General features: G+C 55.0%; 1 pseudogene; it reads left to right on the forward strand.

Moving 5' to 3' along the window:
• Positions 1 to 6,187: 6,187 nt before the first annotated feature.
• LOC144487652 (T-complex protein 1 subunit theta pseudogene) lies at positions 6,188 to 7,840 on the forward strand (annotated as a pseudogene).
• Positions 7,841 to 15,586: the final 7,746 nt, after the last annotated feature.

Genomic DNA, 15,586 nt, shown 5'->3' on the forward strand with positions numbered 1-15,586 from the left:
AGTCCCACATTCTCCCCACTCCCCCGTGGGAGTGAGTCCCACATTCTCCCCACTTCCCATGGGACCAAGTCCCACATTCTCCCCACTCCCCGTGGGAGCGAGTCCCACATTCTCCTCACTCCCCGTGGGAGCGGGTCCCACATTCTCAACACTCCCTGTGGGAGCGAGTCCCACATTCTCCTCACTCCCCGTGGGAGCGGGTCCCACATTCTCCCCACTCCCTGTGGGAGCGAGTCCCACATTCTCCCCACTCCCCGTGGGAGCGAATCCCACATTCTCCCCACTCCCCGTGAAGTTTTTGTTGAACTCCCCAGGGGATCTATTGGGGGAAGAGGGGTGGATGGCAGTATTTTATACTGATGTCTCTTGCCATGTCTGCAAGTGGAAACACCTTCACTGACTCCATTCCGATGGAAAGCCTTCCATCATGTGAGGTTATGCACTTTGGAAGGAGGGATGGAGGTATAGACTATTTTCTAAATGAGGAAATGTTTAGGAAATCAGAAGCACAAAGGGACTTGGGAGTCCTTGTTCAAGATTCTCTTAAGGTTAACGCGCAGGTTCAGTCGGCAGTTAGGAAGGCAAATGCAATGTTAGCATTCATGTCGAGAGGGCTAGAATACAAGAGCAGGGATGGACTTCTGAGGCTGTATAAGGCTCTGGTCAGACCCCATTTGGAGTATTGTGAGCAGTTTTAGGCCCCGTATCTAAGGAAGGATGTGCTGGCCTTGGAAAGGGTCCAGAGGAGGTTCACAAGAATGATCCCTGGAATGAAGAGCTTGTCGTATGAGGAACGGTTGAAGACTCTGGGTCTTTACTCGTTGGAGTTTAGATGGATGCGGGGGGGGGGGGATCTTTTTGAAACTTACAGGATACTGCGAGGCCTGGATAGAGTGGACGTGGAGAGGATGTTTCCACTAGTAGGAAAAACTAGAACCAGAGGGCACAACCTCAGGCTAAAGGGACGATCCTTTAAAACAGAGATGAGGAGGAATTTCTTCAGCCAGAGGGTGGTGAATCTGTGGAACTCTTTGCCGCAGAAGGCTGTGGAGGCCGGGTCATTGAGTGTCTTTAAGACAGAGATAGATAGGTTCTAGATTTTAGAAGGGGATCAGGGGTTATGGGGAAAAGGCAGGAGAATGGGGATGAGAAAAATATCAGCCATGATTGAATGGCGGGGCAGACTCGATGGGCCGAGTGGCCTAACTCTGCTCCTATGTCTTGTGGTCTTATAGGTGGCTGGACCAAGGTTCCACCAGCCTCAGCCCCAGGACATTGGAACTTGCAGAATGGAGACAATCAAAGCGCAGAACATCACAAAAGAAGTTTAGATTCAAATTCAAACAAGGCTCCAACAGCGTAACTGAATGATGCGAGGATGCGACATGGATTCAAAATTAACAACGAGGTAGCTATTCGACACAGGGAGCAGCCCAAGCGAAGGGGGAGTTACTGGGCCTGGTGTACCACGATATCGAATAAGATCTTCCCAAGCCAAGGTAAGCAAGGTAGATTTGGCATTTGAGTGGTTAATCGAAACCTAACGATTAATTCTCACGGCAGACCCCAAATGTTTTAAGCAAAAATAGTCATGGGATAAGTCAAGAGTCTAAACAAAGAAACAAAGAACAGTACAGCACAGGAGCAGGCCCTTCGGCCCTCCAAGCCTGCGCCGCTCATGTGCCCAACTAGACCATTCGTTTGTATCCCTCTATTCCCAGTCTGTTCATGTGGCTATCTAGGTAAACGATCCCAGCGTGTCCGCCTCAATCACCTTGCTTGGCAGCGCATTCCAGGCCCCCACCACCCTCTGTGTAAAATACACCCCCCTGACATCTGTGTTGAACCTCGCCCCCCCTCACCTTGAACCCGTGACCCCTTGTGTTCGTCACCTCCGACCTGGGAAAAAGCTTCCCACTGTTCACCCTATCTATGCCCTTCATAATTTTATACACCTCTATTAGGTCGCCCCCTCATCCTCCGTCTTTCCAGGGAGAACAACCCCAGTTTACCCAATCTCTCCCCATAGCTAAGACCCTCCATACCAGGCAACATCCTGGTAAACCTTTTCTGTACTCTCCGTATGTAGTGTTACAGTCATAGCTAGGGTGTAGAGAAAGATGAACTTCATGCGAGGTAGGTCCATTCAAAAGTCTGACGGCAGCAGGGATGAAGCTGTTCTTGAGTCGGTTGGTACGTGACCTCAGACTTTTGTATCTTTTTCCTGAGGGGTCCTTAATTATGCTGGCTGCTTTTCCCCGAGGCAGCGGGAAGTGTAGACGGAGTCAATGGATGGGAGGCTGGTTTGCGTGATGGATTGAGCTACATTCACCACCTTTTGTAGTTCCTTGCGGTCTTGGGCAGAGCAGGAGCCCGGACCAAGCTGTGGTACAACCAGTAAGAATGCTTTCTATGGGGCACCTGTAAAAGTTGGTGAGAGTTGTAGCTGACATGCCAAATTTCCTTAGTCTCCTGAGAAAGTAGAGGCGTTGGTGGGACTTTCTAGAGCGTCCGTATGGAGGACGGCATAACACTGTAATGCTGTAACATGATTGTAACACTACATTCTGCACCCTCTCCTTTTCTTCTCTATGAACAGTATGCTTTGTCTGTATAGCGCGCAAGAAACAATACTTTTCACTGTGTCCCAGTACATGTGACAATAATAAATCAAATCTATGTACTCTATGAACAGTATGCTTTGTCTGTATAGCGCGCAAGAAACAATACTTTTCACTGTTTACCATTACAGGTGACAATAATAAATCAAATCAAATCAAATCAAACCAATTAAAAAGACTCATTTTTCAATGAGGGCGGCACGGTGGTTAGCACTGCTGCCTCACAGCGCCAGAGACCCGGGTTCGATTCCCGGCTTGTGTGGAGTTTGCACCTTCTCCCCATGTCTGCATGGGTTTCCTCTGGGTGCTCCGGTTTCCCCCCACAGTCCAAAGCTCTGCAGGTTAGGGGGATTGGCCATCCAAAATTGTCCTTTTGTGTCCAAAGATGTGTAGGTTAGGGGGATTGGTCATGCTAAATTGCCCCTTATTGTCCAAAGATGTGCGGGTTGGATAGATTAGGGGATAGAAGGTGTGAAGGGCCGAATGACCTCCACCTGTTCCTATTTCAGTCGGCTCATATCAGCTTGCATGAATCCTTTATCCAACAGCAATTAATAATCACTTAATGAATAATTCAATTGAATGATTGTTAAATGATTAATAATTACCCGGGAGTGGGCAGTTCAGTCGATTAGTGTCTGTGACCTTGTCAACTCTCTGGGTGTCTCCCACTAATCACAGTGTACAGCTTTGTTCTGGTTTTAATAATTATCCAGTGAGCAAACCAGACCCCGTGTCAGAATCTCATCTCTGTAACCCACTATTTAACCCTGCGCTGTCCCTGTCCTGGGAGTGTTTGATGGGGACAGTGTAGAGGGAGCTTTACTCTGCATCTAACCTCGTGCTGTACCTGTCCTGGGAGTGTTTGATGGGGACAGTGTAGAGGGAGCTTTACCCTGTATCTAACCCCGTGCTGTACCTGTCCTGGGAGTGTTTGATGGGGGACAGTGTAGAGGGAGCTTTACTCTGTATCTAACCCCGTGCTGTACCTGTCCTGGGAGTGTTTGATGGGGACAGTGTAGAGGGAGCTTTACTCTGTATCTAACCCCCTGCTGGACCTGTCCTGGTAGTGTTTGATGGGGACAGTGTAGAGGGAGCTTTACTCTGTATCTAACCCCGTGCTGTCCCTATCCTGGGAGTGTTTGATGGGGGACAGTGTAGAGGGAGCTTTACTCTGTATCTAACCCTGTGCTGTACCTGTCCTGGGAGTGTTTGATGGGGACAGTGTAGAGGGAGCTTTACTCTGTATCTAACCCCGTGCTGTACCTGTCCTGGGAGTGTTTGATGGGGACAGTGTAGAGGGAGCTTTACTCTGTATCTAACCCCGTGCTGTACCTGTCCTGGGAGTGTTTGATGGCGGACAGTGTAGAGGGAGCTTTACTCTGTATCTAACCCTGTGCTGTACCTGTCCTGGGAGTGTTTGATGGCGGACAGTGTAGAGGGAGCTTTACTCTGTATCTAACCCTGTGCTGTACCTGTCCTGGGAGTGTTTGATGGGGACAGTGTAGAGGGAGCTTTACTCTGTATCTAACCCCGTGCTGTACCTGTCCTGGGTGTGTTTGATGGGGACAGTGTGGAGGGAGTTTTACTCTGTATCTAACCCCATGCTGTACCTGTCCTGGGAGTGTTTGATGGCGGACAGTGTAGAGGGAGCTTTACTCTGTATCTAACCCTGTGCTGTACCTGTCCTGGGAGTGTTTGATGGGGACAGTGTAGAGGGAGCTTTACTCTGTATCTAACCCCGTGCTGTACCTGCCCTGGGAGTGTTTGATGGGGACAGTGTAGAGGGAGCTTTACTCTGTATCTAACCCCGTGCTGTACCTGTCCTGGGAGTGTTTGATGGGGGACAGTGTAGAGGGAGCTTTACTCTGTATCTAGCCCCGTGCTGTACCTGTCCTGGGAGTGTTTGATGTGGACAGTGTGGAGGGAGTTTTACTCTGTATCTAACCCCATGCTGTACCTGTCCTGGGAATGTTTGATGGGGGACAGTGTAGAGGGAGCTTTACTCTGTATCTAACCCCGTGCTGTACCTGTCCTGGGAGTGTTTGATGGGGACAGTGTAGAGGGAGCTTTACTCTGTATCTAACCCCGTGCTGTACCTGTCCTGGGAGTGTTTGATGGGGACAGTGTAGAGGGAGCTTTACCCTGTATCTAACCCCGTGCTGTACCTGTCCTGGGAGTGTTTGATGGGGACAGTGTAGAGGGAGCTTTACTCTGTATCTAACCCCGTGCTGTACCTGTCCTGGGAGAGTTTGATGGGGACAGTGTAGAGGGAGCTTTACTCTGTATCTAACCCCGTGCTGTACCTGTCCTGGGAGTGTTTGATGGGGACAGTGTAGAGGGAGCTTTACTCTGTATCTAACCCCGTGCTGTACCTGTCCTGGGAGTGTTTGATGGGGACAGTGTAGAGGGAGCTTTACTCTGTATCTAACCCCGTGCTGTACCTGTCCTGGTAGTGTTTGATGGGGACAGTGTAGAGGGAGCTTTACTCTGTATCTAACCCCGTGCTGTCCCTATCCTGGGAGTGTTTGATGGGGGACAGTGTAGAGGGAGCTTTACTCTGTATCTAACCCCGTGCTGTACCTGTCCTGGGAGTGTTTGATGGGGACAGTGTAGAGGGGGCTTTACTCTGTATCTAACCCCGTGCTGTACCTGTCCTGGGAGTGTTTGATGGGGACAGTGTAGAGGGAGCTTCACTCTGTATCTAACCCCGTGCTGTACCTGTCCTGGGAGTGTTTGATGGGGACAGTGTAGAGGGAGCTTCACTCTGTATCTAACCCCGTGCTGTACCTGTCCTGGGAGTGTTTGATGGGGACAGTGTAGAGGGAGCTTTACTCTGTATCTAACCCCCTGCTGTACCTGTCCTGGGAGTGTTTGATGGGGACAGTGTAGAGGGAGCTTTACTCTGTATCTAACCCCGTGCTGTCCCTATCCTGGGAGTGTTTGATGGGGGACAGTGTAGAGGGAGCTTTACTCTGTATCTAACCCCGTGCTGTACCTGTCCTGGGAGTGTTTGATGGGGACAGTGTAGAGGGGGCTTTACTCTGTATCTAACCCCGTGCTGTACCTGTCCTGGGAGTGTTTGATGGGGACAGTGTAGAGGGAGCTTCACTCTGTATCTAACCCCGTGCTGTACCTGTCCTGGGAGTGTTTGATGGGGACAGTGTAGAGGGAGCTTCACTCTGTATCTAACCCCGTGCTGTACCTGTCCTGGGAGTGTTTGATGGGGACAGTGTAGAGGGAGCTTTACTCTGTATCTAACCCCCTGCTGTACCTGTCCTGGGAGTGTTTGATGGGGACAGTGTCGAGGGAGCTTTACTCTGTATCTCACCCCGTGCTGTATCTGTCCTGGGAGTGTTTGATTGGGGACAGTGTAGAGGGAGCTTTACTCTGTATCTAACCCCGTGCTGTATCTGTCCTGGGAGTGTTTGATTGGGGACAGTGTAGAGGGAGCTTTACTCTGTATCTGTATGGAGAAAGAGAGGGAGTTAAGGAGGGAGAGAGATTGAGGAGTGGAGATGGGCTACAGTTTCTGAGTTTTGATTCTGTTTTTTCCCTGACAGGCGATGGCGGCACACGTTCCAAAAGCCCCAGGCTATCTCCAGATGCTGAGCAGCGGGGCGAGGTACTTCAGCGGCCTGGACGAGGTGGTCCTGAGGAACATCGAGGCCTGCAAGGAGCTGGCGCAGTCGCTTCGATCCACCTACGGGCCGAGTGGCCTCAACAAGCTGGTCATCAACCACCTGCAGAAGGTCCTGGTGACGGGGGACAGCAGCACGGTCCTGCGCGAATTCCAGATCGAGCACCCGGCGGCCAACATGCTGGGGCTGGCTGTCAAGATGCAGGAGGAGGAGGTGGGCGACGGGCGGACCCTTCTGCTCATCCTGGCTGGCTCGCTGCTGGAGAGGGCGGGAGGCCTACTGCGGAGCGGCCTCTCTGTGCCCGAGGTCATCAAGGGCTACCGCATGGGGTGTCGCCGGGCCCTGGAGGTTCTGGAGGGTCTGAGCTGCGGCAGCCTGGAGGACCCCTGGGACCAGCGGGAGGTGGCCTGGGCCCTGCGGACCCCCATCATGAGCAAGCAGTGCGGCTATGAGGACTTCCTGTCCCGGCTGGTGGCCGCCGGGTGCGTGTCGGTCATGCCCGAGGGCGGGCACTTCGACCCGGACCTGGTGCGGGTGTGCAAGGTGCTGGGGGCTGGCGTGACCGACTCGTTGGTGCTGGGTGGCATGGCCTTCAAGAAGGAGGCAGAGAGCTTGGTGACGTCGGCGAGGAACGCCCGGGTGGTGATTTACGGCTGCCCCTTCGAGCTGTCCCAGACTGAGACCAAGGGCACTGTGCTCCTGCAGGGGGCGGCGGACATGCTGGGATTCGGGGATGGCGAGGAGCGGCTGATGGAGGCCCAGATCCACGGCTTGGTGGAAGCCGGGGTCAGGGTGCTGGTGGTGGGCGGCAAGGTGGGCGAGCTGGCCCTCCACTACGCCGACAAGCACCGGCTGATGGTGGTGAGGCTACACTCGCGCTACGACCTGATGCGGCTGGGCAAGGCGCTGCAGGCCACCCCCCTGCTGAGGCTGGGCACCCCGGCGCCCGAGGAGATCGGGCACTGCGACCACGTCTACCTGAAGGAGATTGGCGACACCCAGGTGGTGATCTTCGAGCAGGAGAAGCAGGCCTGTGCCGTCTCCACCCTGCTGCTGCGGGGGTCCACCCAGAACCTCCAGGACAATGTGGAGGAAGCCATCAAGGACGGGGTCAGCACCTACAAGACCCTGAGCCGGGACAAGCGGCTGCTGCCGGGAGCTGGGGCCACCGAGATGGAACTGGCCCTCCAGGTGGCGGCCTTCGGGGCCACCCGCCCCGGCCTGGACCAGTACGCCATCCAGGAGTACGCCCGCGCTTTCGAGTCGGCGGCCAAGGCGCTGGTCCAGAACGCGGGCAGCCAGGCGAGCCAGGTCATCGCCAAGCTCTACGCCATCCACCAGGAGGGAGGCCGCAACGTGGGCTTTGACATGGAGGCCGGAGGCTCCGAGGTGCTGGACGCGGCCAAGGCCGGCATCTGGGACCCCTTCCTGGTGAAGCAGTCCGCCATTAAGCTGGCGACCAACGTGGCCGTCACCGTGCTGAGCGTGGACCAGATCATCATGGCCAAGAAGTCAGGGGGACCCAAACCCCGCGGCGACAACCCCAACTGGGACGAGCCGCCTGACCATATCGACTGAGCGCAGCGGCCCCGCCCCCCCCAACTTCAATGTCAACTCAAAGACCCCACTCGACAAATAAAACTATCAGTCTCTTCACCCCAGTCTTTGCTCACTCATCCACTTCATTTCAGGGAGCGGGGCTTCCCACCAGGGGGAGAGGCCGGCCTCGTGACCCCCTCCCCGCCCCCCCCCCCCCCCCCGAGGGTAGAGGATTCAGGGGATGGGCTCATCGAGGGGGTTTGAGATGATTAAACCATTCGATAGGGTCAAGGGAGGGAAACTACTGACATAAGAACATAAGAACTAGGAGTGGGAGTAGGCCATCTGGCCCCTCGAGCCTGCTCCATCATTCAATAAGATCATGGCTGATCTTTCCGTGGACTCAGCTCCACTTACCCGCCCGCTCACCATAACCCTTAATTCCTTTACTCTTCAAAAATGTATCTATCCTTGCCTTAAAAACATTCAACGAGGTAGCCTCAACTGGGCAGGGAATTCCACAGATTCACAACCCTTTGTGTGAAGAAGTTCCTCCTCAACTCAGTCCTAAATCTGCTCCCCCCTTATTTTGAGGCCATGCCCCCTAGTTCCAGTTTCACCCGCCGGTGGAAACAACTTCCCTGCTTCTATCTTATCTATTCCCTTCATAATCTGATATAGAATCATAGAAACCCTACAGTGCAGAAGGAGGCCATTCGGCCCATCGAGTCTGCACCGACCACAATCCCACCCAGGCCCTACCCCCACATATTTTACCCGCTAATCCCTCTAACCTACCCAGGACTCTCAGGGGCAATTTTTTTAACCTGGCCAATCAACCTAACCCGCACATCTTTGGACTGTGGGAGGAAACCGGAGCACCCGGAGGAAACCCACGCAGACACGAGGAGAATGTGCAAACTCCACACAGACAGTGACCCGAGCCGGGAATCGAACCCGGGACCCTGGAGCTGTGAAGCAGCAGTGCTAACCACTGTGCTACCGTGCCGCCCTAATAATATCTCCCCTCATTCTTCTGAATTCCAATGAGTATAGCCCCAGTCTACTCAGTCTCTCCTCATAAGCCAACCCTCTCAACTCCGGAATCAACCCAGTGAATCTCCTCTGCACCCCCTCCAGTGCCAGTATATCCTTTCTCAAGTAAGGAGGTTTCCTCTGGTTGGGGCAGGAGGGGCTGGGGGTAAAATCCAGAACAAGGGGGAGAAGGGCAGAGCCTTCCAGCTGAAGCCAGGCAGTTTCGAGGGGTTCTCAAGAAGCACTCACCAACAGGGTGAGGCCATTCAGCCCCTCGATGCTGTCCCACCATTCAATTAGACCATTGCGGGTTTAATTTACACACATTGATTCCATGACACTTGATCCTCCACCAAACAAAACTCCATTCTTTCAATATTTGAAATTTACAACCTCCCCATCGACAACACGGTGACACAATGATTATCGCCGCTGCCTCACAGCGCCAGGGACCCAGGTTCGATTCCTGCCTGGGATCACAGTCTGTGTGGAGTCTGCACGTTCTCCCCGTGTCTGCATGGCTTTCCTCCGGGTGCTCCGGTTTTCTCCCACACTCCAAAGATGTGCGGGTTAGGTAGATTGGCCGTGCTAAATTGCCCCTTAGTGTCAGGGGGAGTAGCAGGGTAAATATTCGTCCCACTGTGGGAGCGAGTCCCACATTCTCGCTCCCACAGCCAGTGGGATGACTCTCAACTGCCCTCCAAGGGCAACGAGGGATGGGCAATAAATGCTGGCCCAGCCCAGTGACGCCCGTGTCCCAGGAATGAATAAAAAAAAACCTCTCCCACTTCCCACCCCGACTCTCCCCGCCGCTCCCCCACTGTGTCCCGGTAAACTTTCCCCCTTCCAGTATTTCTCCAATTCCCCCTGTTGAAAGTTCCTGTTGAGCAGCGCCTTCCAGATCACAACAACTCGCTGTGTTTAAAACACTCTCCTCCCCTCTCCCTCCCTCTGGTTCCATTCCCGATTCTCCTCAATCTGTGTCCCCCCCCCCCGTGGTTACCCACCCTCCTGCCTCTGGGAAGCACTTCCTCCTCATTTACTCCATCCAAACCCCCTCACGATTCCCAAGCGCCTCCTTCCCAGGTTGAATAGCCTGTCACAGGCCCTCACGCACCACCCCGTCTCCCCCTCAGCCCCCTGCTGCCCTCCCAATGCAAGGGAGGACCTTCATGTGCCCTTGATGAGAGGCTTCCCAATTTCCCAGTGCCTCCCTCCTCCCGGATATGTTCTCTTGTGAAGATGATTTATCAGTGTCACTGCAAGGCTGACATTAACACTGCAATGAAGTTCCTGTGAAAATCCCCCAGTCGCCCACACTCCGGCACCTGTTCGGGTAACACTGAGGGAGAATTTAGCACGGCCCAATGCACCCTAACCAGCACGTCTTTGGACACGAAGGGGAAGAAAGGGGGAATCATAGAATCCCTACAGTGCAGAAGGAGGCCATTCGGCCCATCAAGCCTGCACCAACCACAACCCCACACATTTACCCTGCTAATCCCTCTAACCTACACATCCCGGGACATTAAGGGGCAATTTAACACGGTCAATCCTTCTAACCCACATATCTTTGGGCACTAAGGGGCAATTTAGCATGGCCAATCCCCCTAACCCGCACATCTTTGGACACTAAGGGGCAATTTAGTATGGCCAATCCCCCTAACCTACATATCTTTCAGACTGTGGGGAGAAACCGGAGCACCCGGAGGAAACCCACGCAGACACGGGGAGGACGTGCAGACTCCACACAGACAGTGACCCCGAGCCGGGATTCGAACCCGGGTCCCTGACGCAGTGAGGCAGCGGTGCTAACCCACCGTGCCACCGTGTTGGTCCATTTGCGGTGAAGTTCCCATGTCCAGACCCGGCAGCGTTGCTGAGCCAGACGGCTGGTGCCTTTAAGAGTGAGCGGGAGCCAGCACAATGGGGAATGATTACAGATAACTCGCTTGCTGAGTAAAAGAGTGAAGGAAAACAGACACTCGACAAGGATTGACTGATCCATCTGATCCGGTTATTGTTCATAATGACGGTCTAATATCTCCACTGCTTTACCTCACTGTCCAGCTGGCAAAGGGTCCATTATCTTGCGTAATTGTGGCTCTTTGGGGCGGGAGGGAGAGAGAGGCCGCAATTAAGCTTTTGGAAACAAGACTGAGCAACTTCCCTCGCTGCAATCAAGACATTCAAGCTCGATTTCCCCCCCCCTGCAGATTACTGCCAGTGTTCACTCCATCTCCCTGTGTCAATCTATCCAGCTCCCAGTGTTATTACCCCTTCCAAATCTGACACTAATCCCCGTCTCCGTGTCCACATCCTCCTCCCGCCTCCTCCCACCAGCGGTTTTCACAAAGAATGCCAATGCGGCGGGGCGGTGAGATCAGCAACAGGATCCCATCCCTCCTCTGTGTCCCAGCGACATCGAGTACCACCTTCCCCTTGAATCCCTGCCAGCACCCACACCCACTCCACCCCCACACCCACAACACTCCCCCTGCACCCACCACACTCCTCCGGCACCCACAACACTCCCCCCGCACCCACAACACTCCCACTGCACCCACACCCACTCCACCCGCGCACCCACAACACTCCCCCCGCACCCACAACACTCCCCCCGCACCCACACCCACTCCACCCCCGCACCCACAACACTCCCCCCGCACCCACAACACTCCCCCCGCACCCACACCCACTCCACCCCCGCACCCACACCCACCCACACCCACAACACTCCCCCTGCACCCACACCCACCCGCACCCACACCCACACCCCCCCCGCACCCACACACGCCCCCGCACCCACACCCACTCCGCCCCCGCACCCACTCCACCCCCGCACCCACTCCCACTCCGCCCCCGCACCCACTCCACCCCCGCACCCACTCCACCCCCGCACCCACTCCACCCCCGCACCCACAACACTCCCCCCGCACCCACAACACTCCCCCTGCACCCACAACCACTCCGCCCCCGCACCCACAACACCCCCCCCCGCACCCACAACACTCCCCCTGCACCCACAACCACTCCGCCCCCGCACCCACAACACTCCCCCCGCACCCACAACACTCCCCCCGCAGCAACAACACTCCCCCCACACCCACAACACTCCCCCCACACCCACAACACTCCCCCTGCACCCACAACACCCCCCCCGCACCCACAACACTCCCCCCGCACCCACAACACCCCCCCGCACCCACAACACTCCCCCTGCTCCCACACCCACCCCCCCCCCGCACCCACACCCACACCCCCCCCGCACCCACAACACTCCTCCCGCACCCACACCCCCCCTGCACCCACAACACCCCCCCCGCACCCACACCCCCCCGCACCCACACCCCCCCACACCCACACCCCCCCCGCACCCACAACACCCCCCCCCGCACCCACATCACTCCCCCTGCACCCTCCACACACCCCCGCATCCACCCACATCCCTCCCGCGCCCACATCACCCGCTCCCCTGCACCCTCCCCCGCACCCAAATCACTCCCCCTGCACCCAACACACCCCCCCCGCACCCACCCACTCACCCACTCCGCCCACGCCCACATCACCCGCCCCCCTGCACTCACACACCCCTCCCCCGCACTCACCCACCCCCCCCCGCACCCATATCACCCCCCCTGCACCCACCACACCCCCCCACACCCCTCCCCCTGCCCCCCCCCCTGCACCCAACCCCACAGATAAATGTGAGGGGTTACAGGGATAGGGCCTGGGTGGAATTGTTGTCACTGCAGACTCCGATGGGCCGAATGGCCTCCTTCTGCACTGTGGGGATTCTAAGTCTAAGTCAAAGAACAAAGAACAAAGAAAATTACAGCACAGGAACAGGCCCTTCGGCCCTCCAAGCCTGCACCGACCATGCTGCCCGAATGAACTCAAACCCCCTACCCTTCCCAGGGACCATATCCCTCTATTCCCATCCTATTCATGGATTTGTCCAGACGCCCCCTTAAAACTCAGTCTTTTTTCCCTTTCGAGAAAAGGAAAGTATTGAGAAGGGGGTGCGATTCTCGGAGGGCGTCTCTGAAAGGATTAAGGACAATGTCCGGTTAATGATGGGCTAATCTCTGTCTTTTTTTGATTCATTCCTGGGACACGGGCGTCACTGGCTGGGCCAGCATTTACTGCCCATCCCTCGCTGCCCTTGGAGGGCAGTTGAGAGTCACCCCCATTGGCTGTGGCTCTGGAGTCACATGTAGGCCAGACCGGGGTAAGGACGGCAGATTTCCTTCTGAAAGGAACCAGATGGGTTTTTCCGACAATGGGTCATCAGTAGATTCTTAATTCCAGATATTTTTTATTGAATTCAAATTCCACCGTCTGCCGGGATTCGAACCCGGGGTCGCCCAGAAACATTAGCTGAGTTTCTGGCCTAATAGTCTGGCGATAATCCCACGAGGCCATCGCCTAGTGTCCGCTATTGCTCAGGGAGTGGGTGCGGTTGCCTGACCGGGGGAGGGGCGGGGAGTCACGGCGCACTCTGAAAGGACATGGGGAAGAAGGAGGGGGCAGGGGGGGGGGCGTTGCCCAAAGGAAGGGGGACGGGTGTGGGCATCTCTGCGGTGAAGTCACCGCAGGTCCGGCCGTGTGGAGTATCGTGAACATGGCAGCATCTCTGCTGACATGGCAGAAATTAACCGCGGGGAAGGGCAGGTGAGGAAGTTCGGGGAGGCGGGGGGGGGGGGGGGGGGGGGGGGGGGAGGGGGGAGGATGGATTAGGGAAGGGGTGGGGGTATGGGGAGCGACATGGTTTTGGGGCAGCAGCGGGAGAGGGGCTTTGGAAGAGGGGAGTGGAGATTTTTTGATTTGATTTATTATTGTCACATGTACTGGGACACAGTGAAAGGTATTGTTTCTTGCGCGCTCTACAGACAAAGCATACTGTTCATAGAGTACATAGATTTGATTTATTATTCTCACACATACTGGGATACAGTGAAAAGTATTGTTTCTTGCGCGCTATACAGACAAAGCATACTGTTCATAGAGTACATAGATTTGATTTATTATTCTCACATACTGGGACACAGTGAAAAGTATTGTTTCTTGAGCACTGTGCAGACAAAGCATACCATTCATAGAGTACGTAGATTTGATTTATTATTGTCACATGTACTGGAACACTGTGGAAAAGTATTGTTTCTTGCGTGCTATACAGACAAAGCATACTGTTCATAGAGAAGGAAAGGAGAGAGTGCAGAATGTAGTGTTACAGTCATAGCTAGGGTGTAGAGAAAGATCAACTTAATGTGAGGTAGGTCCATTCAAAAGTCTGACGGCAGCAGGGAAGAAGCTGTTCTTGAGTCGGTCGGTCCGTGACCTCAGACTTTTGTATCTTTTTCCGGCGGAAGAAGGTGGAAGAGAGAATGTCCGGGGCGCGTGGGGTCCTGAATTATGCTGGCTGCTTTTCCCCGAGGCAGCGGGAAGTGTAGACAGAGTCAATGGATGGGAGGCTGGTTTGCGTGATGGATTGGGCTACATTCACGACCTTTTGGAAAGTGGGGTGGAGATTGTGGATGGGGGGATTGGAGATAAAGTAAAGTATATTTATTGGTCACAAGTAAGGCTTACATTAACACTGCAATGAAGTTACTGTGAAAATCTCCTAGTCGCCACACTCCGGCGCCTGTTCGGGTAATGCTGAGAGAGAATTTTGCACCTAACCAGCCCGTCTTTCGGACTGTGGGAGGAAACCGGAGCACCTGGAGGAAACCCACGCAGACACGGGGAGAATGTGCAGACTCCACACAGACAGTGACCCAAGCCTGGAATCGAATCTGGGTCCCTGGCGCTGAGAGGCAGCAGCGCCAACCACTGTGCCAAGATATTGGTATGAGCTGGAGATCCTGGAAGGAGGGGGTGATATTGGTGGTGGGGGGGTGGTGTCGGAACAGAAAGAAGGTAAGGGGAGCTAGGTTTGGGACAGTGGGATGAGAAGGGGGTGTGTGCAGTGAGGGGGTAAAGTTTTAAAGGTTATTGGTGTCACAAGTAGGCTTACATTAACACGGCAATGAAGTTACTGTGAATATCCCCTCGTGGGGACTGGCACGTGCGGGGTTAATATGTGACCCGGATACATTAGCACCCACACAGTGATGGACCCGGGCAGGGGAACCAGAGCCAGGGGTCAGCTGGTGCCTAGCAAGGGTCAAGCTTCCACTAAATCTGGGAGAGTTCCGGCCTTTACCCCTCGCTGTCGACATGCGAATATTGGCTGCCGTGGAGACGTCCGGTTAACCTGGGGGAGAAGGTGGAGACTTTGCTCAGATTGGCCGGTCTGTAACCGGGCGCAGAGTCACAGAGGCAGAGAGGGAATGAGTGGGAAAGGGAGAGGAGGAGAGAGAGAAGAACGAAGGAGCTTTGAGCAGTGAAGTGGAGAGTGTGGAAAGGGAAGGTTTTGGGAGGATGAGGGAGGCTTGGGGGGGGAGCGGGGGAGCGGTGATGTTGGAGAGGGAGGAGGCTTGATCTGGGTTCGATGACCCTGCGGAAGGGGCCCATCCCTCACCACCCAGCCTGCAGCTGGATTTGGGACGAGCCGGTAAGGATTGGCGTCTGTCTGAGGCCATAGAATCATAGAATCCCTACAGTGCAGAAGGAGGCCATTCGGCCCATCGAGTCTGCACCAACCACAATCTCACCCAGGCCCTATCCCCATAACCCCATGTAATCCCCCTGACACAAAGGGCACATCCCACCCAGACCTGTCCCCCATAAACCCACGTCTTTACC

This window comes from Mustelus asterias, unplaced genomic scaffold (genome assembly GCF_964213995.1).
Source record: "Mustelus asterias unplaced genomic scaffold, sMusAst1.hap1.1 HAP1_SCAFFOLD_950, whole genome shotgun sequence".
NCBI lineage: Eukaryota > Metazoa > Chordata > Chondrichthyes > Carcharhiniformes > Triakidae > Mustelus > Mustelus asterias.